Source organism: Ictidomys tridecemlineatus, chromosome 16 (genome assembly GCF_052094955.1).
Source record: "Ictidomys tridecemlineatus isolate mIctTri1 chromosome 16, mIctTri1.hap1, whole genome shotgun sequence".
Classification (NCBI taxonomy): domain Eukaryota; kingdom Metazoa; phylum Chordata; class Mammalia; order Rodentia; family Sciuridae; genus Ictidomys; species Ictidomys tridecemlineatus.
Window position 1 is genome coordinate 53652735 of NC_135492.1, and position 12585 is coordinate 53665319.

At 52.0% G+C, this 12585-nt stretch overlaps 1 long non-coding RNA gene across 1 annotated transcript; it reads right to left on the reverse strand.

Moving 5' to 3' along the window:
* Positions 1-2510, reverse strand: LOC144371373 (uncharacterized). Its single transcript, XR_013431438.1, has 3 exons — positions 2058-2510; positions 937-998; positions 1-198 (listed from the first exon to the last, which is right to left on the reverse strand). It is a non-coding gene; the product is annotated as an uncharacterized LOC144371373 (long non-coding RNA).
* Positions 2511-12585: the final 10075 nt, after the last annotated feature.

Below are 12585 nucleotides of genomic sequence, written 5' to 3' on the forward strand. Positions count from 1 at the left end.
ACCCATGAGGCCAAAACATCTCACTAAGTTCCCACAACCGTGACGAACCCGGAACCAGGCACCTACCTACAGGATATTAAATTCTTGAAGCAGAGATACCTTCTTGTTCAGCGGTGAATGTCCCATCCCTGGCAGAGTGAGAGGCCGGTAACTTGTTCTATAGGTGCTCGTTCTTAACGTTGGGTCATTGTTTCCTGGCTGGAAAACAAAGAGTCGTTTGTACATCCAGGATGTGCTGTTAAATTAAAAACAAGTTGCAAACTATTTTGCATTGCATGAGCCTATGTTTGTTTATTTTTCAAAATATTTTTTATTTGTAGACGGACACAATATCTTTATCTATTTTTATGTGGTACTGAGGATCGAACCTAGCACCTCACCCATGCTAGGCAAGCGCTCTACCACTGAGCTACAACTCCAGCCTGTTGTTTGTATTCTTAATAGCTGACATTATGACCGGAGTGAGATGAAACCTTAGAGTTTGCATTTTCTCCAATTGCTAGAGATATTGAACTTTTTTTCATATTTTTTGATTGATTGTATATCATCTTCTAAGAAGTGTCTGTTCAGCTCCTTGGCCGATTTATTGATTGGGTTATTTGGTTTTTTGGTGTTAATATTTTTGAGTTCTTTATATATTCTAGAGATTAGTGCTCTATCTTATGTGCATGTGGTAAAAAAGGATAAATATTTGATGAAATTGATATGTTTAACCTGGTTTAAACATTATACAACATACTCATATTCAAATGTTACAAGATACCCTATTATTTTGTATAATTTTTATGTTTTTACACATCAGTTAAAATAAATTCAATAAAATGTTAAGAAGTACAATAATATATTCTTGTGATTAGAAAATACTTTTTGAAATGCTCAACATCTTTAATCATCAGGGAATGCAAATCCAAACCACAATGAGATATCACCTCATACCTGTTAGAACTGCTGTGTCCAGAAGATGCAAGATGTTGGCAAGGATGTAGAGAGAAGAACTCCTGTGCAAAGTGGATGGGAATGTAAATAAGTGCAATCATTTTGGAAAATAGTGGAGATTCCTCAGAACACTCAGAGAGAATAAGCATATGATCCAGCAACACCACTTTTGGATATTTATCCAAAGGAAATGATATCAGTACCCAGAGACATTAGCACTCCCAAGTCCACTATTCAGTCTATTAGCTAAGACACAGAAGCAACCTAAGTGTCTATCAGCAGACAAATGGACACAGTGTGGCATATACGTACGTAAAGTGGAAAACTATTCAGGTTTTTAAAAAGAACAAGATCCTGTCATCCATGACAACATAGAGGGCACTGGAGGACATGTGCTAAGCTGAATGTGTCAGGCACAGAAAGATGAATGCGGCATGATCCTACTTATACGTAGAACAGGAAAGAGCTGGTTTCATAGAAACAGCAGGTAGGAAGGTGTTTACCACAGGCTGGAACAGGGGTGACAGGGAAAAGGAAGATGACGAAAGTGTTTACAAAGTGTTCTCAACTGGATTTCTTTCTTCTTGGCCTTTCTCCCCATATCTGCTTTGATCTTTCCTCTCTTGACACTTGATGGCTCTAGAACTTCTTACCCTTGGCCAAAATTGCTACATAGACTCCTTGGTCTAACGCATCAAGCCAACCCCAGTGAGAAGTTTCTCGGTTCCGAACTCATTGTAGGGAGAAAGAAGTGGATTGGCATCTAGTGGGTCACGTGCCTGGCGCCCCTGGTCCTTCTGATATGAGATGAAGTCAGGGTGTGATCCTGGGTGCATATGGAGAAAGAGGATCCGCTGGGTCTGGCAGGGGCCCCACTAGGCTTCTGCTCCTGAGCCTGGCTCACTGACTGAAGGTGTGAAAATGGGCCATGGCTCAGGAGCAGGCAGTGGGACAGGAGGGTGGAAAACTGGGGTCATCCTCACTGCCTTCTAAAACGAGGTGGACCTACACCCACGTGGCTGGATTGATTTCACCTAAAAGTGCAGATCGGGTGACATCTGTACAACAAGGAGTGACTGCTGGAGTCAGATTATGAAATGGACAAATTATGAATATCTTACCAGCAATGAAGTCCATGACTATGGTAATCCCAGGCTCCACAGACATCCAGTGAGATTTTCAGCCCAACACCCAGGAAGTCTCGGATTTGTCAGTAAGATGATAGCTCTTGCAAAACTTTGTTTAAAAATAAATATGTTGCTGGGCACAGTGGTGCATGCCTGTAATCCCAGAGGCTCGGGGCTGAGACAGGAGGATCATGAGTTCAAAGCCAGCCGCTGCAAAAGCAAGGAACTAAGCAACTCATAAATACAAAAATACTAAACAGGGCTGGGAATGTGGCTCAGTGGTTGAGAGGCCCTGAGTTCAATCCAAAGTACCCTGCCCCCCACAAAAAAAACCAAATAATGCCATGGGTGAACTCCTTGAGGCAAAGTACATGCAACTGTACAGGTGTCAGGAAGAGTCAATATGAGGTTTGAAATGCACTCCTGCAGGGGTTTCAGATGCTGAGATCCAGATCATTTCACTAGTTGGTTTCAGAAATAACAGAATGTTAGTAGTCAGCCTTGAGGAAATCCAACTCTGCACAAAGCATCAGAAATAGCAAAGTGTGCCAGACACAGTGGTGCACGCCTGTAATCCCAGTGGCTCGGGAGGCTGAGGCAGGAGGATTGCAAGTTCAAGCCAGTCTCAGCAACTTAGCAAGGTCCTAAGCAATTTAGTGAACCCTGTCTCTAAATAAAATATTTTTTTAAGTGCTGGTGGTGTTGCTCATTGGTTAAGCACCCCTGGGTTCAATATCTGGTAAAAAAAAAAAAAAAAAAAAAAAAGTAAGAAAGAAAGAAACAGAAATGGCAAAGTGGTGTCCAGCGGTGTTCTACAGGTGAAGCAACATTCACATCTACAAGTAGATAGGATAGTAACATCTACATGGAGGCAACAGTAACACCTGCAACTGGATACAATAGATACAATAGTAGCATCTGCAAGTGAATACAAGTCCTGAGGCTGCCAGGAGGAATAAATGTAGTCTAGGATGTCAGGACCAGTCTCTGATTTTTCAATTGCTTTGATATGTTAATTAAGATATGATCCTACATGCACACACACCCCAGAATGACTGGGAGGGTGGTAAAGCAATTTCATAAAGTGTGATCAAAATTCAGAACCTATCTCCAGTCTGGGTCCTGTGCAGATGCTTATTTGAATGCTGTAAACTATCCTCCAGATTAAAAATGCAGACGAGTCCCTCTCAGGTGCAGTTACCCGTAGCAGTTCACAGGTAGCTCCTCTGACCCTCCCTCCAGATCCTGGAGAACAGGCCGATCCCATGGATAATCAAGATTTGCCAAAGCAAAACCCTGGACATCTTCTGAGTCATCGGGTTGCAGCTGGGAAACCTCAGACCTGAGCGGTGGAGTTCTCTGAGTTTAGAATGTCCTTTTACTGTTCTCTTGAACTTGACTGTGGGAGTCCGGCGCTCCTCTCCATACGGCTATCATCTTCAAAGAGATAGTCATACTCCGGAGAGGTGAGACCTGTCTGGCTGACGGATCCTGCTTGCACCATCTCCAGCAGATGTCACACAGCACCCCCGGGGGCTTCTGTGGCTGGGCCTTGCTGGCTGTGAGCCTCTCTGCCCCCAGCTCCCCTCCTGGGTCCTCCCTCCATCCTCAGGCCCCGTGGCCTCTGGCTTTCAGGAGGTTTGGCCAATGGGAGACACGGGTGCACACCTGAAGCCTGAGCAGAGCTCCTCGCTCTCCACCTCGTGAAGGACCTCGGTGGCTCCCTTTCTGCAGGACAGCCCCTCTCCTATCAGCCCTGGTGACTCGCCTCTTGGTGACATCCTGGGCTTTGGTGACTTCTGTCTTCTCTCCCCAGCCCCGGGGTCGTCACCAGCTCCCTGATGCTGCTGGTAATCTCTTATCCCCGATTCATTCTGAGCTCTTTCTGCGTCTGCATAACCAATCCCCTCTATGAAGTGTCTTCCCTTTGAGCTACCGGGAATCACAGCGGCAGTTTTGTCTGAACCGTAAATAGCACAGGGACAAACACAACACACACGCTCAAAAGCCAAAAGTGAGAGCATTATACAGACAGATGAGTAAGCTGGAGAGACAGAGCAGTGGCCACAGAGGGTAGTGGTCAGGACGGTGGACGTGGGGTACAGTGACCTTGCCTGTGGCTCCCAGCGGCTTCTCTATGTCCACCTCCCAGCTCCAGTTCTGAAAGCATCGTCTTCCCCTCTTGGTAATCTCCAGTCATATTTCTGAGAGAGCGTCTGGGTTGTGCCCTCCTGTCACAGGACGCTTGGTTAGGGTGTCCACGGGCTTCACTCTCTCATGTCTCCTCAGCCAAGGCCAAGGAGGGGCTGGACACAACAGGAGCTGGGATCCGCTGGGCACTAAGGCTGTGGTAAAGCCATTTGACCTGCTATCTCCCCTGTAGAGAAGGGGAACCTGGGGCTTGGGAATTCAATCTGTCTCAAACACAGTCACCCTCTGCTTCTTCACCTGTGGGAATGGACCCCAGTGCACTGGTCCCTCCAGAAGAGCCTGGGGTCAGCAGCTCTGGCAGACATGCAGACGGCGGTGGATGTGGAGCAGGGAGCAGGCCACAGAAGGCTCACCTCAGTGTGCCTCAGAGTCTCCGTCAAGGGAGCAAGACCAACGTGCCATGTAGTCTCTTGAGTTAGTGGAAATATGGCTTTGTTTTATAGGAAAGACCTTGGCTTGCTCCAGAAGGACCTAAAGGCCTCTTGTTGGAAGGCCGCACAAGGACGTGCAGCCGCACACTGGAGCACCCGTCAACTCAGAAGTATGTTTGGACTTTCAGCCCCCAGCCCAGTGACATCTACCGATAAGGCACCTTCCCTTCTGCAGACTCAAAGACGACACCGTGCCAACACCGAAGTTTATCCAGAGGTGAGTCTTCAGGGGAGACAGATGACAACCTGAAAGGGTCCCCAGTGGCCAAGGCACACAACCTGAGCAACGGAACAAGAAACCCCGGAGCAAAGGAAGAACCTACGTGTCCACACTGAGATGAAGGATGGAAGAGATGGGAGGGAGAGTGTTAATAGAAATCCACCTCTCATGTGCACCTCTCAACGGGACTTTCTGATTGGGACGCCATTTTACTCAGGGACATGTGGTGTCTGGGGATTGTGGGCATGTGGGAGGACAAGGACGTGAGAGGGAGCGTGCGTGTGCAAGGTTGGTACACGAGAAGCTAGCTCAGCTGTGTGAGGGTGCGAGCGTGTGAGGGCAGACGTTGTGAATGCACCTTTTAAAAGAAAAACAGAAGAGTGTTCCTTTCTCCCCACGATACTTCCTCCAGTAAAATGTTATTTGATTTCTTGATTTTCTCATGAATAATTAAAAAAAAAAAACCTCCTCAGATGAATACATTAACGTCTTTACATATTTTTTCTAAAGATGAACCATAAAATAGCTGCCTGGGTGAAGGGGGGAGTTCAGCTTGGCTTTCTCCCTGCTCTGGTAGTGGGGGTCACCTTCAAACAGCTAAGACCCACGGGGAGAACGTCAGGAGGAAGGAGTAAGAGGCGCTTGTTGAGCTGCTCACATTCACTGGTTACAGTGATACAAGAGCTCCAGGAGCTGAGTTCTGTCAAACCTCCCTTCTTGATTTAGCTTTAGACCGAGCACCACCCTTGTCACTCAGATTCAAAATTCTCCTCTCCAGTACAACACGTCACCAGCACAGTCACCTTTTATTTCAACAGAAATGGGAACAGAGTCCAAAGGAAGCATGAAGAAACAACTCCCCGGGGAGGGAAATAATCTAGAAATCCCAACATGGTGTGTGTGTGTGTGTGTGTGTGTGTCCTTGGGGTGCTACAGGAGATGGGAACGTGGCCAGCGGGTTCCCCAGATGTTCCTTAGTGCTCACAAGGTGGGTGGCCAGGGCACCTGACACACAGCCTGGCAGAAGCCAGGTTACCTGGGAGGCCAGCGAGCATCTCAGTGACCAGCATGGAGGTTGCCATTTGGAGAGCTCTTCCCGGTACTTTTGGTTGCTCTGCAAGCCACTCTTTGACAGCAGAGTTCTTCTCTACAAACAGGTAAGATTGTCAGGTAAGTATTTTACCATGATCACCCAGGTGGGAGATAGAACATCGTTTCTGTATTATTTTTTATTTTCAAAAGGCAGGTCCGTAAAACAACAGCAAAACCATGTGGTGCCATTTAATCATCAGTGACAGAGTCGTTCGAACTTCACTCAGAACTCGGATGACAGCGTGGACTCTTCTGCCAAGGACGCTGATGGATGGTAGGGCCTGGACTTGGCGGAGACCACTGCTGGCAGGCTGGCCTGGGAGCACATGGATCAGACACAGAGGCACAGAACCCGCCAGGAGCTCTGCTCTGATGTGACCCCGTGACTCACGGCGTGACCTCGGGTAACTTCTCCTGTGCAGTTTCCTCATCGCTCCTGTGGGCTGCACATTTGCGTGGTAGAGTTGGGGTGCTTAACTAATTAGCATACACAGACCAGCCTTGGAACCATCCTGTGCTATGGCTCAGACATTGGGGCGTGAGAGCAGGCAGACACAACTCCCAGCACACTGAGCTGCGGGGCAGAATCGTCAGTGGTCTCGCAGTCTCACAGGGCTGCTGTGCCGAATCTCTGTTTTGACAACTGTGTCAGTGGCACCAGCCTGCTTTGGGATGCATCCATGGCTGTATCTAAATGACCAAAGTTGACCCCAACGGGAACATGATGCCTCTACTCATCTTAGTGAGTAGGACCGCCCAGCTCTGAAACCACCACGCCACAGAGGAGCTCAAAACAGGAAGTCAGTTATGTCATGAATTGGGGGAAAGCGGTAACTAGAGTCAGAAACTACACTGTCTAACATTGGGAGCAAATATCTGCTGCTTTGAAAGAACCGGAAGAAGTAACTGCATTTCTCTGGCTATTTGTACCAATGTCCTCCGATGTGCCTGGGAGTGCTCCCTGGGTGTGTTTGCACATGTGCTGGCTAGTTTGTGAAAGCTAAACCAGTGCTGAACTGCTTTGAATGCTCACCACATAAGAACAAATGCCCAGTGGGTCTCACTCACAGTTTGTGTTGCTGGGACAGTCACTAACTGTAGCTCCTCGTGATCACCGATTCAATCAGGCCCATCTGAGCCATTGAAGAGTACAGAACCTGCTGGGTCAGTGCTCTGGAGTCCTCGATACATACACAGGAGGATTCTCGAGGGTCCTTGTAGCTCTTGGTTCAAATTCCTTTTTATATCACCAAATTCAGGTTGACAAATTTGTTACTCTCCAGGTCTCCCCAGACAGCTCTCTCCATGGAACGCTCTCCATCCAGCTCTCCCCATGCAGGTCTACCTGTGCAGCTCTACCTGTGCAGCTCTCCCTGCACAGCTCTCCCTGCACAGCTCTCCCTGCACAGCTCTCCCTGCACAGCTCTCCCCGCACAGCTCTCCCCGCACAGCTCTCCCCGCACAGCTCTCTCCATGGAACGCTCTCCATCCAGCTCTCCCCATGCAGGTCTACCTGCGCAGCTCTCCCTGCACAGCTCTCCCTGCACAGCTCTCCCTGCACAGCTCTCCCTGCACAGCTCTCCCTGCACAGCTCTCCCTGCACAGCTCTCCCCTCACAGCTCTCTCCATGGAACGCTCTCCATCCAGCTCTCCCCATGCAGGTCTACCTGTGCAGCTCTCCCTGTACAGCTCTCCCTAGACAGCTCTCCCTGCACAGCTCTCCCTGCACAGCTCTCCCCGGACAGCTCTCCCCATGGAACGCTCTCCATCCAGCTCTCCCCATGCAGCTCTCCCTGCATAGCTCTCCCTGTACAGCTCTCCCTGCACAGCTCTCCCTGTACAGCTCTCCCTGTACAGCTCTCCCCGCACAGCTCTCCCCATGGAACGCTCTCCATCCAGCTCTCCCCGTGCAGCTCTACCTGTGCAGCTCTCCCTGTACAGCTCTCCCTGCACAGCTCTCCCTGCACAGCTCTCCCCATGGAACGCTCTCCATCCAGCTCTCCCTGCACAGCTCTCCCCGCACAGCTCTCCCTGCACAGCTCTCCCTGCACAGCTCTCCCTGCACAGCTCTCCCTGCACAGCTCTCTCTGCACAGCTCTCCCCGCACAGCTCTCCCCATGGAACGCTCTCCATCCAGCTCTCCCCGTGCAGCTCTACCTGTGCAGCTCTCCCTGTACAGCTCTCCCTGCACAGCTCTCCCTGCACAGCTCTCTCCATGGAACGCTCTCCATCCAGCTCTCCCCATGCAGGTCTACCTGTGCAGCTCTCCCTGTACAGTTCTCCCTAGACAGCTCTCCCTGCACAGCTCTCCCCGCACAGCTCTCCCCGCACAGCTCTCCCCGCACAGCTCTCCCCATGGAACACTCTCCATCCAGCTCTCCCCGTGCAGCTCTACCTGTGCAGCTCTCCCTGCATAGCTCTCCCTGTACAGTTCTCCCTGCACAGCTCTCCCTGCACAGCTCTCCCCGCACAGCTCTCCCCATGGAACGCTCTCCATCCAGCTCTCCCCATGCAGGTCTACCTGTGCAGCTCTCCCTGCACAGCTCTCCCTAGACAGCTCTCCCTGCATAGCTCTACCTGTGCAGCTCTCTCTGTGCAGCTCTCCCCAGACAGCCCTCTCTGAACAATTCTCCCCAGACAGCTCTTCCCAGTCAGCTCTCCCTGCACAGCTCTCCCTGCACAGCTCTCCCTGCACAGCTCTCCCCCAGATAGCTCTCCCTGTGTAGCTCTCCCTGCCCAGCTCTCCCTGTGCACCTCTCCCTGTGCAGCTCTCCCTGCTCATCTCTCCCTGCTCATCTCTCCCTGTGCAGCTCTCCCTGTGCAGCTCTCCCTGCCCAGCTCTCCCTGCTCATCTCTCCCTGCCCAGCTCTCCCTGCCCAGCTCTCCCTGTGCACCTCTCCCTGTGCAGCTCTCCCTGCTCATCTCTCCCTGCTCATCTCTCCCTGTGCAGCTCTCCCTGCCCAGCTCTCCCTGCTCATCTCTCCCTGCCCAGCTCTCCCTGCCCAGCTCTCCCTGTGCACCTCTCCCTGAGCAGCTCTCCCTGTGCAGCTCTCCCTGCCCAGCTCTCCCTGCCCAGCTCTCCCTGCCCAGCTCTCCCTGTCCAGCTCTCCCTGTCCAGCTCTCCCTGCACAGCTCTCCCTGCCCAGCTCTCCCTGCTCATCTCTCCCTGCCCAGCTCTCCCTGCCCAGCTCTCCCTGTGCACCTCTCCCTGAGCAGCTCTCCCTGTGCAGCTCTCCCTGCCCAGCTCTCCCTGCGCAGCTCTCCCTGCCCAGCTCTCCCTGCCCAGCTCTCCCTGCCCAGCTCTCCCTGCTCATCTCTCCCTGTGCACCTCTCCCTGAGAAGCTCTCCCTGTAGAGCTCTCCCCAGACAGCTCTCCCTGCCCAGCTCTTTCTTTCTAGCTCTCCCTGTCCAGCTCTCCCCGTCCAGCTCTCCCCATTGGAGGTCTTTATTCAGCTCTCTCCATGCAGCTCTCCCCATGCAGCTCTGCCCATGGCCATCACAATATGTTGGCAGGTACACCAACAAAACACCAGTCTGTCTGCTGCTGCCTGAGGTCTGGCCCTGCCTGGCCCACTCTCCAGCTTCCCAGTCTTCCCCTGTCTCCCTGAGGTCACCCCGTGATTTCAGCTCTCTAGTTCCACAAGCTGGTCTGAGACCTGCTCAACTCTTGATTTCCCCAGGTGGGATGTGGCCACCCTGGAAAGGTAAGCTGCAGCCTCCCACTGCAGGGAGCACAGTGGACTAACGTCCCCAGCTCCATGCTCTGTAGCACATCTCTGTGCTCAGCCAAGGCTTACCACCAGTGAGGAGGCAGAGCTGGTATTAAGGCAGCCTGTTTCAGGGAGGCACAGAATTCCTCTGGTGGGCGATGAGTTTAAAGAATCCCCAATGGCCTTGCAGAACTTCCTTAGAACTACACCAGGACCTTCCCTCTCTCCAGCACTGAGGCAGATTTGTAGTGGGGTCTGATGGCTCTCCCAGCCTCTCCATTTTCCTCTCAGAGCCATAAATGACTGCACTTCTAATCCTGTCCTAGCAAGCTTCTCAAAGGGCCCAAACTGATACAGGTTAAGTGGAATCTTCCAGGAGGCTGGATGCCGGTTCTCTGAGGTGTCTCAGAACTGGAAGAGCCCCGCGGAATTGACCCACTGTCCTGGCAACACAGCTCTCAATCTCCTCTTGAGGCTTCTGGGGACACAAGGGTTCTAGCAAAGGTGCTGCCACTCCCCCTCCTTGTGCCATGATAGACACTGTGACCTGACACAGCTACTGGTGTAAAACAGCCGCAGGCACCATCTGCCATGGGCACTATCTGCCGCTGGCACAGTGGCTACGGGAGAAGAGATGGCAGCACCCGCCCTTGTCACTCTAACCTGTCGCAGGCCCTAAGCAGGAGGTGGTGCGCCACGTGCCGAGGTTCCAGCAGGTTCATTCCTTTCCCAGCATTCCTGCCCTAGGGAATGCCTGCAGGTTCCCGCTCAGCATCTTGGTCCTCCCACTTCCTCTATCGAGCACTGCAGACCATGTTTTTCCACAAACTTTCTAATTAAGTGTTAAAATATTTATAAGAGGAACGCATGTGCGTGTCTTTGCACGTCTAACACAGGCAGTCGTTGAAGGTTTATAATGTGCCTACTGCCCGCCCCAGAAGCACCCCTCCCTGAACTCTCCAGCCCTCCTCCACTATTTACTTTCCCATTTCTAAAATCGCACACATACTGCCATTTCTCGCCTCACCCGTTCGAGGCGCCCACCGACCTCACTGCGCGCTACTGAGGGCTCATCCCACCACCGTGTTCCTCTTCTCCGCACTCCGACACAGTCCTTTGTTCCCCTGAACCTTAGTCTGCGTCTTCATTATCATGACTGCAAATATCCCTCAGCCTGGTATAAGCACGCCTCCTTTCATGCACAGACCCATTTCTGCTGGTGTTAACAGGCGCTTTGCCTACTGTGGTTGCTATAAATTTTCTTGGCTCCTTCAGCCCTCCCTTTCCTCCTGACCCTACCTGGGCTCACTGTTCTGAGCTTGCCGCATGGTTGCATTCGAGGCTTGACCCCCGGCTAACCTTCAAGATGACACCCTCTGTTTCCCCACCTCTCACGTCTCCCTTTTTCTTGCCTTATTCTCTGGCAGCTTCCAAATAAAGGCTGAGGAAGATGTATAACCACTGAGGCCCTGCTGGAAGAACACACCTTTGTGCCACCCGGCGTGCCCTGTGTCTCGCTGGTGCCAGCCAGCCTCCATCGCTGTAACGGACACCTGAGGGAAACAACTTAGGGAGAGAAAAGGTTAATCTGGGCTCACGGTTCTAGAGGGTTCAGTCCACCACGGACTGGTCCCATTGCTCTGAGCCTGTAGTGAGGCAGCTCCTCACAACAGGGAGCTTGTCCAAGAGCAAAGCCAGTCCGCTCAACGCCAAAAGGCAGAAGGGGAAGGGGATGGGCCATGTTGAGGTCACAAGCCTAGTGGCCTGAAGATCACCCCTAGGTTCCACCTCCTAAAGATCCCACAGCCTCCCAGTGGCCTTTGACACACGGCCTCTGGAGTACAGTCCGCACCCTGACTGCAGCAGGCAAGATGACATGCTAAGGTGAAAATCACGCTCTGGGATCAAACCCACACCTAGGGGGAGAGCCGTTCCTGCGTCACTGAAAAGGCACCTTCCTGCATCCCGTGTGGCTCAGGAACCCAACCCACTGGTGTCCCCTCCTTTCCTGCAGGGAGCCATCAGAGTCCTCCTTAGTCTTGAGCCCTGAAGTTCACACAACTGCCTTGGCACGCTCTCGCCTCGGCTTCACCCCCGGCTGCTGCACTGGGAGCTAGAGGAGCTGCTCTTGACCACCCCTGGAGGCCGGGCCAGCAGGCAGCCCTGTGGGGCAGGCAGGTGGGCTGGGCCTTCGTGCTCTCTTCCTAGCTGACCAGGCTTGGGTTCAGGTGAGTCCCCAGAGGCGCCGGAGCTTGGCAAGACCGGCCTCAGCAAGAAAAGTCTGGTTTTTTTTTTTTTGGGGGGGGGGGGCGGGGTACCAGGGATGGAACTCAGGAGCACTCACCACTGAGCCACATCCCAGCTGTTTTTATATTTTATTTAGAGATGGGGTCCCACTGAATGGCTGAGGGCCATACTAATTTTCTGAGGCTGGCTTTGAACTCTATCCTCCTGCCTCAGCCTCCTGAGCCACTGGGATTACAGGTGTGCACCACCACGCCCGCCCGGCAAAAAAAGATGTTTGCTGGTCTGTGCAGCTGCAGAGCTCAGGCACAACGGCACCCGTGGGCAGAGACAACGGTGTGCCTGCTGCATACTCCTAGGCAAGTTCTCTGTCAGTGCTGACATCTGGCTGCCCCAAGCTCCCATCATCTTTCATTTATGTCCCAAGGAAAGAGAGCATATCTCTGTCAGGGATCCATGAAAAATGTGGAATGAGTATTGATCTGGTCCAATTTGCTTGGCTCAGGATATGTACCCAACTCCGAACTAATCACTGTTGCCACACAGAGGTGACACTCTGTGGACTCCCTCCACTCCTGAAGTAGAGGCTGGAGGGGAAGTAAAATCAATTCTCC